Raw genomic sequence first — 11,300 nt, 5'->3', positions numbered from 1 at the left:
CTTTTATTTAGGACTTGAACATGTTTATAGGTTCATGGGTAAGTACTAGGCAAGATGCTCTTGTAGGTATTTTTTCCTCAGAGTTAAAAATTAAACCCTGCATCTTGTGTCTGTGAGGAACGTACCTTAACCATTATGCCCCTACCTTCTTTTTTTTTATTTTAAATTTTATTCAGTAAAAGTTAGCAAGAGATATATTGTTGCCACAGCAGGTTGTTGTGTATGTGATGTATCTAATAGAGAATCTACAGAGCTGACCAGCAAGTTTTTTTCTTTCCCCAAAGCAAATCAGAAAAAAATATGTGTAACTCAACCTTCTTACAAATACAAAAAAAAATCAGACAGTTTAGGACTGCTTGACCTGAAGACCTAGTGTCATTCTTTCTAGATTATTTTTTATGAGAAGCTGGAAGACACAGTAAAAGATAGCTCCTTCAGCTAAACCCTGTGCCTTGTATCTATAAGGTAAAGACCTTAACTAATATGCCAAACCCACCCTCTAAAATGTAGTGTATAGGTAAGCACTAGGCTTACTGCTCTTGTGGACCATTTTAAGCCTAACCAGTTTCCCTTAATGAGAAGCAAATTCTGCAGCTTTTGTTTGTGAAGTGAACCCCTTAGCCGTTATTGCCATCCCCCATCCCCTATTCTGATGGGGTATCCATCAAGAAAGCTGCTCCAAATCACAACTCCCATGACGTTCACTGGGCCAATACAATGCTCGTCCAAGTGCTTTCGACAATATCTTATGTCAGTCAATACCCTTGCTTCTTTGATAAGAATCTTTCCAAGAATTTATGATTAAGTTCGGACAAGTCATCTTTTGCATTTTCTTTCTAGTACTGTAACAGCCCAATATCATCAAATATAATAATGTTTTGTCCATTGTAAACATCTGAGAATTTGTCCCACATCACAACTTGAGGCTTTACCTCTACCACTCCTCTCCTCAGAGTGTGCACTATGATCACAGCAGCACTATTCAGCCTAAATGTTATCTTGTAATCTGGATTTGTAGTGATACACAACTGTTTCATTTTAACTTCAATCCACTTCATACTGGTGGAAGACCATATTACAATGTCATATTCTTCATAAACAGATGTCAGGAAGTCAAGAAGATAAGGTCTCATTAACTCCACACAAGTCTCTGCACATGACCAGCAGTCAAATAATGTGTAGCCGGTGTCTAAAACCAGCAATTGTTTTGTTTTCTCTTGGAGGATTTAATATTTCTATCTTGTAGTCTTGACCTCTGTGAGCGGTTTGTGCCAGACTTTATTCTCTGTTTTCAACTTCAACATCTTCATCTTCAGGCTATCTTATCTGCTCCCCATTATCATGATTTTTGTGTTTGTTTCAGATTTAAAGTTTCAATCTTCACATCATATTCAGTTGGCTTGCCTTTGAATTTGAGACCCAGGAGCTTCTGCTGTTCAGGTGGCAAACCTGTTAGAGTTTTAAGTAACTGTTTCAAATCCAGTATGGTCTCTTCTTCTGAAAAGGCGGATATGGAATATGCCCGGCCATTCTATTAATTATAATAGGTGCTTACATTTTGCAACCATCTGCTGATTTCCTTTCTGCATTAAGTACAATCCTTGTAAGTATAAGCAGGCATGCAGATCCCAAGATCATTGATCATGTAATGAAAATTCTATACCTGGTACACATATGGCTTACATGCATCCACTGTTTTCCATTGTGGTCACCCTTGAGTCACCCAGTGAATCAACATGTAATGAAGAAAGCAGAAAGCCCACTAGATTAATTACCTGAGGAACTTTTTGTTACACTGGTTGTTCTTGTTCTTGATCAAAGGGCATTTTTTTCCTCTGAAGTCATCCTAGTTGATTCTTCTAATTGCTTACTGTACAGGGAATGTTGCTCCAAGATGGAGAAGCTCTCCAAAGATGCTGTTGAGGGAAATATCTTTACAGAGTGCTTGCAAAAAATTATCTGTGGTCATATACAAAGCTTCTGTTGATGAGAAAATTGCAAATTAAATGCCTCTCCAGTGTTCTCGCTTCCCTTTATGCCTTCTGCACCCAAAATAACTTACATTCTGCTGGCTTTTCCCATTTAAAAATATTTTCAGTTTGAAGGTCTTCTGGATTATATTTCACTTTGGCTTGCTTTCTTTTGTGCTATAGCCCACTCCAGCTTTTCTAGGTTCTTATTCACACTATTCATTTTCACTGTAGATTCCATTTGTAACATGGATTGTTGTAAATGCTGTCACAACTCAGTAACTGCCTAAACAAGCAAGACATGTTTGCATGCATCCCTCTCAACCAAAATATTAAGCCATTCCTCTTAGCATCTCTGGGCTGCTTGCTACAAAACTACTTCCAAATCCTGTTTAGAATCACTAGAAGGTTCATATTGCTGCTAAGTTATTAGCAGCACTCACTGAACTAATTTTAGAAGAAAAACATGTTCTAAAATGATTTTACCATAATAAACATTTAGTTCTGCCTGGTTGCAATGAAGCAGCCTCACATATATCTCCTCAGCTTGTAATGTTATTTGTCTACCACTGGAAGTTAAATTGTGCTGTGCAATAAAGCCATTAACATCTGTCATTTTCTCAACCAAGTACTCAGTGAAACAAAGTCCACATCTTAAGCTTCTAAATAAGTTTCTGTAATGCTTTCAGAAATAGAAAAAGAGAAATTAGCCATGGCACCAAACGAAATTTACATTGGAAACCTGTTTAAAATCCAGATATCGATATCAAATGAAAAGGTACAGCCTCTTAAAAAAAAAAAAAAACAAACAGGAAAATAGTATGATTCCACTCATCAATCTGGTACCTCAAGTTAATTATCTCTGCTGAGGATTAATTAATACTAAAATCTTACTAAAATCATACTGTAACAGATACAAGCATGCAAAATCTGAAGGTAATGCTACTCAATGCTAGAAGTCTAAACCTCAAAATGCATACTCTCGAGGCACTCCTAAAAATGCAGAACATCGATATCTGTGCAGTGACTGAGACCTGGTTCAAGGCTCCAGAGAGCACCCCTGCAATACCAGGCTACAATTCTTACCACACTTTTCAGCCACAAAACCAGGACCGAAACACTAAAGGTGGAGGAGTGTCCATATTCACCGAGGATATTCACACCTCCAGGCTAGTTGCCCAACACAATGCATCTGAAATTCACCAGGTGCAACTAACACTAGGTAAGACTGCAATCCAAATTGTAGCTTGCTAGAGATCCCCCACTATACCCCAAGATTCTCACTACACCTTCCTAAACATACTGGAAAATATTAAGATACAACCAAACACCCTATTACTGGGTGATTTCAACTACCCTGCCATTAATTGGGAAAATTACTCAGGTACCAACTCCTTTTCCCAACGGTTCTTGGAATTTATAAATTCCAACGCCCTGGATCAACTAATCCATTGTCCCACCAGGGGCTCCAATATCCTAGACCTGGTCATTACCAACATGGGAGACAGATGCTCCACACCAGTGGTCACCCCCTCATTGGTCAGGTCTGACCATAAGCAAATCACCCTTGACATCTACATCCCACCCCCACCCCCCACCCCCACCCCAGTAAGGAAACATCCTTAAAAAACTTCTCAAAAGCCAACTTCATGCTACTGAAGTCAGAAGTGACAAACTTCACAACACCCATGCAGACGGGATCTGGAAGTTCGATTGCAGAATCCTACACTAAAGCACTGTACGAGCACATCCACTCGTGCATGAATCGTGCCATCCCATATAGAACCAAGATGATCTTCTCCAAAAAAAGGAAGCCAATCTGGTGCTCCCCTGCCATAAACAAACTATACAACAGAAGGAAGAAACTGTTGCAGAAAAGAGGAAAATCCCAGGATGCAAAAAACTCCCTCACCAGCCTCAGTAAGAAACTGAGATCCCTCATAAAATCCTCAAAAGCTAGCTATGAAAATAAAATTGCCAAAGATTCCAAAGACAACCACAAGGCATTCTATAGTTCTCAAGAATCTAAATGGCAATGCTCAAATCTGCTCTGAGCTACAACAGAATGGCATTAAATATACTGATCCCAAGGATATTGCCAATATCCTGGCAGATCGATTTAGTGCCTTCACCCCCCTCTCACCCCCTAAAGGGCCCATCTCAACACCAAAAGATTGCCAAATTCCGATAATCACAGCCACACAGGTAGAAATAGCACTCTCCAAAGCTAAGAATACAGCATCCATGGGACCAGATGACATCACAGGCTGTGTACTACATGAACTACAAAATGAACTGGCACCCCACCTAAGTGTCCTGTTTAATCATAGCCTCACCTCAGGCTTCGTGCCCACTGAGTGGCGCACAGCTACAGATATCCCGCTCCACAAGTTAGGATCTGCCTTGGATCCTGGGAACTACCGTCCCATCAGCCTGACAAGCCTGATCTGCAAGGGCATGTAACGCATTATCATGGAACTTATAAACAAAGACATTGGCAACCTTCAAACACTGGACCCACCCAGTTTGGGTTTGCGAAGGGCCGATCTTGTCTCCTGAATCTGACTGACTTCTTCAAATCAGTCTCCAGAGCTGTGGACGAGGGTAAGGCGGTCCCCACAGCCTATCTGGACCTCGACAAGGCCTTCGACACCATCCTCCACTCTGGAATCATAGATAAACTTACTAAGCTGGGCCAAATGGCTTACTGACAGAACCCAGACTGTAAAAGTAGCAGACTCCGAGTCCAGCTCCAGACAAGTGACAAGTGGAGTACCTCAGGGTTCAGTCCTGGGACCACTCTTGTTTGGCATCTACTTCACTGAAGTACAAGCCAACACTAAGGGACTCAGGCTAACAAAGTTTGCAGATGACTGCAAACTGGGAGCCATTATAGAATCCCCAAATGATGTGGATATCCTACAAAAGGGCCTTACAGAAACAGATGCCTGGTGCCAGAGCCATGGGCTCAAGCTTAATGCCAAGAAATGTATAGTTATCCCCTTTGGAAAATAACATGCACCCATGAACTACCACATAGGAGGCAGGACACTAAACATCGAACATGTGATGAGAGACTTAGGGACACAAGCGGACAGTGGTCTCACTTTCGATAACCACATCGTCACAACAGTTAGGAAATCCTTCTGTGGCACACCTCATCACTAAGGGCTTTTCATCCAGAAAAAAAAGAGGTCATTGTCCCACTGTACTCATCCCTCATTAGACCCATTGTAGAGTATAATGCCCCATTTGATATGCACCTCACAAGACATCTGCAACAGCTGGAAAGGCCACAGAAATACCTCACTAAAAGAATCACAGGCCTAAAGCAGATGCCATATGCTGACCATCTAAAAAAACTCCAGCTATACTCTGTTGCATATCGTCTACTCAGAGGCGATCTCTGCTTAACATACAAGGCCATGTCAAACCCTGAGCTGTTAGACATGCTCCACTTAAAGAAATCCTAATCCCTCAGAGCCACACGCTCCAGGGATCTAAACCTTATCATCACAATGAACAAAACATGCTGGAGGGATAGGTTCCTGACCCAGAGACTCCCCATACTCTGGAATAGACTGTCCATACATGTCAAGCAGAGCGCCTCATTGGCCCTCTTCAAAAGGAACCTTGATGATTGGATGGGAGATAGGAAATTCACCCCGGGGATCATGTCAGTCGCACTGCTAGACAGGGGCCCAGAGAAGTAAATATTGTGGGAAGAAATTTCCAGGGAATTGTTATGGCTAGGCTTGCATAGGCCTTAGGGCCGATAGCCTAGTACCAGCCTATGAACCTATGAACCTACAAGCCTACACATTTAAAGAGACATTCAAACCAGTCATTAAAATATCAATTAAACTGAATTGGATTAATTCAAAACTTTTCATAGGAAGTCTATGTTTAAACCCACCGGTGCCAAAGTGTTATGCTTAAAATGTAGGCAGTTTCAAGCTTCTTAAGAAGTATAAGCTTCTACTCAAGTGAAACATTTGGGGTACCTAATAGTTCTCATCAGGAAATATTTAAAAGATGTGAGCTCTCCATGATTTACTTTACAAAAGTACTTTGTCACCTAATATCAGAGCTCTAATTTCTACTTTCTTTAATAAGTTCTTGCATTCTAAGTTTTGCTACTGTTATTATTTGACCAATATAATACAGTTTGCAAGAACAGGTAATAACATACAGGATGAAAGACCGCGGTGGTGCAGCGGTAGCGTTGTCGCCTCACAACAAGAGGTTCTCCCATTCGATTCTCGGTTGGAGTGCCTTCTGTGTGGAGTTTGCATGTCCTCCCCATGGTTGAGTGGCGTTCAGAAGACATGCGTGAATGGACGTGCCTTCGTTGAAGTTTGGGCATCGGGCTGGCACCTCGGCACCATAAAAATCGACTGCCATTCATTAGCGGACCGGAGTTCCGCTATGGTGACCCCTAACTGGTAAAAGCTGAAAGAAAAACAACAACAACAACATAAATGATATAGAACAGTTAGAATAATGTCACACAAATAACTTAATATGATTACTCTCCCAATATCTCTCTGAAGAAACAAAACCACAAGATGTATAATGCCTACATGCATATATAATCTATCATCAGAGCCCATGGCACTGGTTGAGATTGGACAAATATAACTAGAAATCAATTTCTTTCCAAAATCTGCTCCGACAGAGAAAGATATTATGGGGGGCAGATGGCAAAACTTCCTTTATTTTTTTTGTCTAATGCTAAAACCTGCCAATGCTTTACAACAATTTCATCAAATTTTGTATAAAATAAGTGCGTCTAACAGCATACTAAATGAGGATAGCTTGAATGCATACCTCTCAACGTCTTAGCGCAAAAAATATAGACAAAGCTAAAATAATGGGGGTACAAAGGCCAAAAATAGGAACAGATTTTAAAATTCCTTTTATAAGCTTAGAAAGTTGCTAGAATAATGTTTTCATAAGCGTACATTGTATGAAAGATAAGAAGTCTGAAACTCAAATGCCTGTTTTTTATTTTGTAGCATCAAACTTCAGTGATTTGCCAGAAAACCACAAATTTTATGAGGAATAGACCAAAAATATGAGGCAAAAATCTGGACATTCTGCAAAAATCTGGACAGCTGAGTGGCACGCTTGAATGTCTTCAAGAACCCCTTGTAGCTAAGTGAAATTCTTCTAAATACCACCCACAACTTAAAGCATATGAGCCTAAGAAAAGTTACTAAGCAAAAAAGCTGACACTTGAATGGATTGTCTAATATGAAATTCCATCCTTTCTAGCATCAGATTTAAGTGTAGCAGCCACACTGTCATTCAGTTCAAGCACACACAAATCCTTAAATGAAAGTGTCTGAACAATCATGTGCTGTTTGTAATGCTGCATCATTCTGCACATTTCAACACATTTAGGATTGTTGTAGTAAGCTACCCAGGGAAAGACTCCGTGCCTTAAATGTAACCATGACACAATTGTGCAGCAGAAACTTTTAACCCGAATATTGATTTAGAAAAAAAGTGTTATTTACAGCATGAGTTAACTATTCTATAAAAAATAGTTGCCACCACAATGAGATAGTAAAGAAATGGTCATGTAGGGGTCTTCTTAAACTGTAGTAAACTTTTTCAACACAGTGAGAGCCACACTGCTGCAGTTCAGCAGGTCACTGTGCCAACACAATGGAATGCAACTTCTGCTGGTTTAATTTTTCCAAGTGTTTTGGGTTTCTAATACCATGATGGCAATGGACCACATTCCCAAGATAGGGTAGGGTTATAGTTAATGAAGTCAATATTGTTTCAATCTTTGATATTAGCCAAGAGTGCTCATCTCAGTGCCCATAATGTGCCCAGAATTGCCTCCTTCTACACTTCATTTGGCGTTTTATGTATTGGTAGCATATATAAGACTGATTGTAAATTCTTTTGTAGCAACTCTCATGAGTAGCTAGTAGAGCATCCTGGGTTCCTATGAGTACAACGAAAATGCATTTTGTCAAATGTGTTTTTGTCGACTCGTAGAGCGAACAGGCAAAACAGCGAAGCGGCTGTTCAGCGAATTCTTTCCCTGGGAAAGAAGTCACATGACCGCTCCGTTGTTTCGCCGTGTTCTGAAGTGTAGTGTGGTCCCTTGTCCGATATAGCTCCCGAGCGTGATTGTGCAACAGTTACTCACCTTAGGGTTAAGGTGTGGGTTAAGGTAAGTGCATATGTATGAAAGTGTTTACTGTTTTATATTTTGTGTTAGATGTATGGTTGAGTTACGTGTGTATGTGTTTTCAGCTGTTTATTTTTGTTTTGGGGGGGTGGAATTAGGGTTAAGGTAAGTGTGTATGTGTTTGGAACTGTTTATGTAAATGTGTGAGAGTTACTGACCTTAGGGTTAGGGTGCGGGTTAAGGTAAGTGAATATGGTTTAAAATGTTTACTGTTTTTTTTTCGTTAAATGTATGGTTGGGTTATGTGCATATTTGTATTTAGTTGTTTACTGGTTTTTTGGGGGGTGGAATTAGGATTAGGGTATGTGTGTATGTGTTTGGAAGTGTTTAATGTTTTTTTTTTTTTGCGGGGGTTGGAACAGTGATTTCTTTCCCTAGGAAACATTATTCGCTGTTTTTAGCATTCGATGTTGCAATATAGACCCAAACATCCCTTAGGACTTTCAGAACCACTCAGTATTTCTGGAGAACAGTCAGTGCAATGATAGGCAGCAGAAAGCTGAAACACATAGTGAGACTTGGCAAGATAGACGCATCAATATTACTTTGCTGAGAAGACATGTGCAATGCAACAGTGCAGGTAATGCTGTCCCACAAAGCTGCCACAGCAGTCTGCAAGCATAACCATGGACATCTGTATAAAAGAAATAATCAATATACTGTCAGATAGTCCAAGGTAAAGTACATGGGGATTGTGAAGGATGATGAAGTGAAACAGAATAAATATGCAGTACGTATCCAGACAGTAGGTAAAACAAACTCTGAACAGACAAGCCACAGACCCACATTATCTAAGTTATTGCCTTAAGATAGTGATGAAGAGGATGTTATCAATAAATTCAGAGGGAAATATTGGCCATAAAAGTGTTACACAGGTGACATTACAAGGACAAAAACTTAATGTAAGTAAATATCTGTGCATGTAATGGTATTAATGGCGAACATGGCAAATATATTTCCAGAAACACTTGTGAGAAAATAAAACACAGAGTACCAAATGTCACTGACTGTGAGCAAGTACATGAGCTAAACAGATAAAGCCAAAGATGAGATGAGAATTACAACCATGGCACCGTATGCATACGACAATACCATGGAGATGTAGAACCGTTAGCAGTGACAAGATGTAAGTATGAAAAACAATACAGGTACTCTAATGAGCATTTTAAGTGAAGATAGCATATTTGTGCATTCCCTGTCCCCCTCCACCCCCCCCCACACACACACACGCACACAAACAGTGTGAAGAAACATAAACAAGGATAACAGTACAAAAACTAAATGCCAAATAGCAGTCTATCAAAATATAAATACTAGTTTATAAGTAGCAATATAGCTCATAGGGAAGAAAAGATAACATATGACAGTGACATACAGTACTGTCAGAATCATTTAAGTTGGGATACAAGGCTGTAACAATAAATATTTACAAGAAAAATAAAGGGATGTGGATGTAGAGGTGATGTATGGTGATGATATGCCAGCCATATCACTTTGCAACAAGGAGTGTGACAAGGAGCTACAAAACAGCAGTAAAGTGTCCCCTGTAGTACTTCCCAGTCATAGCAGCTGTGTGTGTGTGTGTGTGTGTGTGTGTGTGTGTGTGTGTGTGTATGTGTGTGTGTGTGTGTATGCACTCACATGCACGTGCTCACATATATGGTGACCCTGCACTATGCAAACACATCAAATCACATTAAAATATATTCTTTATGCAGGGTTTGGGATTTCACAGCCTCATTTGGGAAACTGTGACCCTCAACACTTCAATACCTTTATATAACCAACAGTGAAGTTTCTGCAATTCATTGAAAATATTTTTTTTATTTTATTTATCCTTTGTTAACTGGGTTAGTCCTACAAGGCCAGTGTCTCTTTTAGGGAAAGCCCAAGGTAGTTTGTATACTACTAAATGAACTTTGGCGTAGACATCAGGAAACTTCCCCTACTCTTTCCAAAACCTGCCATGGAGTCTTTTACAACTCTTTGAGCTACCACCAACTCAAGCAGATAGAGCCTCAGTTTAAGAACTAAAGGACAGTACACTCAGAAGCGCAGCTCCCCCCTCATGCTGCACTCCAGTGTTAGTAATATGAAACATTAGCTCAATCTCCAGGAGTTGGAATAGAACCCACAATCTTCTGAGTTTCCCAGTATCAAAGGCAAGTATTCTACCTACTATAACAATGACACAGATAATACCTCACTTTCTGATGGAGTGATTGTAAAAGAAAATAAAGGTTTTGTTGCCCTGTGAATAGAATAGCATTTTTCCCTACCATGTCTCCTTTACCACTACCGTAATTGTAAGATCTCATCTGAAGGGGCAGTTTTGCTGTCTTCTCATAACAAGTACATTTTCTCTAATATGATAGAATCACAATTCTGATTATAATGAGACAATCTTTGATCTCCTATGTCCAAACAGATACTGTTTATACTAAAATCAGTGAACTATTCTACTGTAGTATGCAGACCCCTCCCCACACCAGTCACAATGCTGCCATATTTGCAACATATACAAGTGTGAACTGCATACACATAACCACAGGACACAATCAACATAAGCTGAAGCTCCAAAGGTGGTGGTGTCTTCATATTAATAAAGGATATACACACCTCCAGACTAGCCCAGAATAATGCATCTGAGATACTTCAGGTACAACTAACATTGGGTAAGACTGCGATCCGGTCATAGCCGGCTATATGTCCCCAACCATGTCCTTAAACTCTCACTCCATGTTCCTAAGCACCCTGGAATCTATCAAGGTCCAACCCAACACTCTCATACTAGGAGACTTCAGCTACCCCTCCATCACCTGGGAAAACTAGTTAAGCACCAATGCACTGGCCCAACGTTTCCTGGAATTCATCTGTTCCAATGCCCTGGACCAGCTCATCTTTACCCCCACTACAGGAAGCAACATCCTTGACCTGGTTATTACTAACAGGGGCAACTGCTGCTCTATACCAATAGTCAATTCCTCCCTGGTTAGATCCGACCACAAACTAATCACCATGGAAATCCATATCTCACCCATACCCCCTGCAAAGGTATCCACCATGAAAAACTTCTCAAAAGCTGACTTTGGACTCCTAAAAACAGAGTTGGCTAACTA

At 40.2% G+C, this 11,300-nt stretch overlaps 1 pseudogene; it reads right to left on the bottom strand.

Moving 5' to 3' along the window:
• Nucleotides 1–755: 755 nt before the first annotated feature.
• The window catches only part of LOC122814934, a 49,765-nt pseudogene continuing 39,220 nt past the window's right edge, over nucleotides 756–11,300 (bottom strand).

Source organism: Protopterus annectens, chromosome 11.part0 (assembly GCF_019279795.1).
Source record: "Protopterus annectens isolate FY-2018-M chromosome 11.part0, PAN1.0, whole genome shotgun sequence".
NCBI lineage: Eukaryota > Metazoa > Chordata > Ceratodontiformes > Protopteridae > Protopterus > Protopterus annectens.
This window is presented reverse-complemented; position numbering and strand designations above follow the sequence as displayed.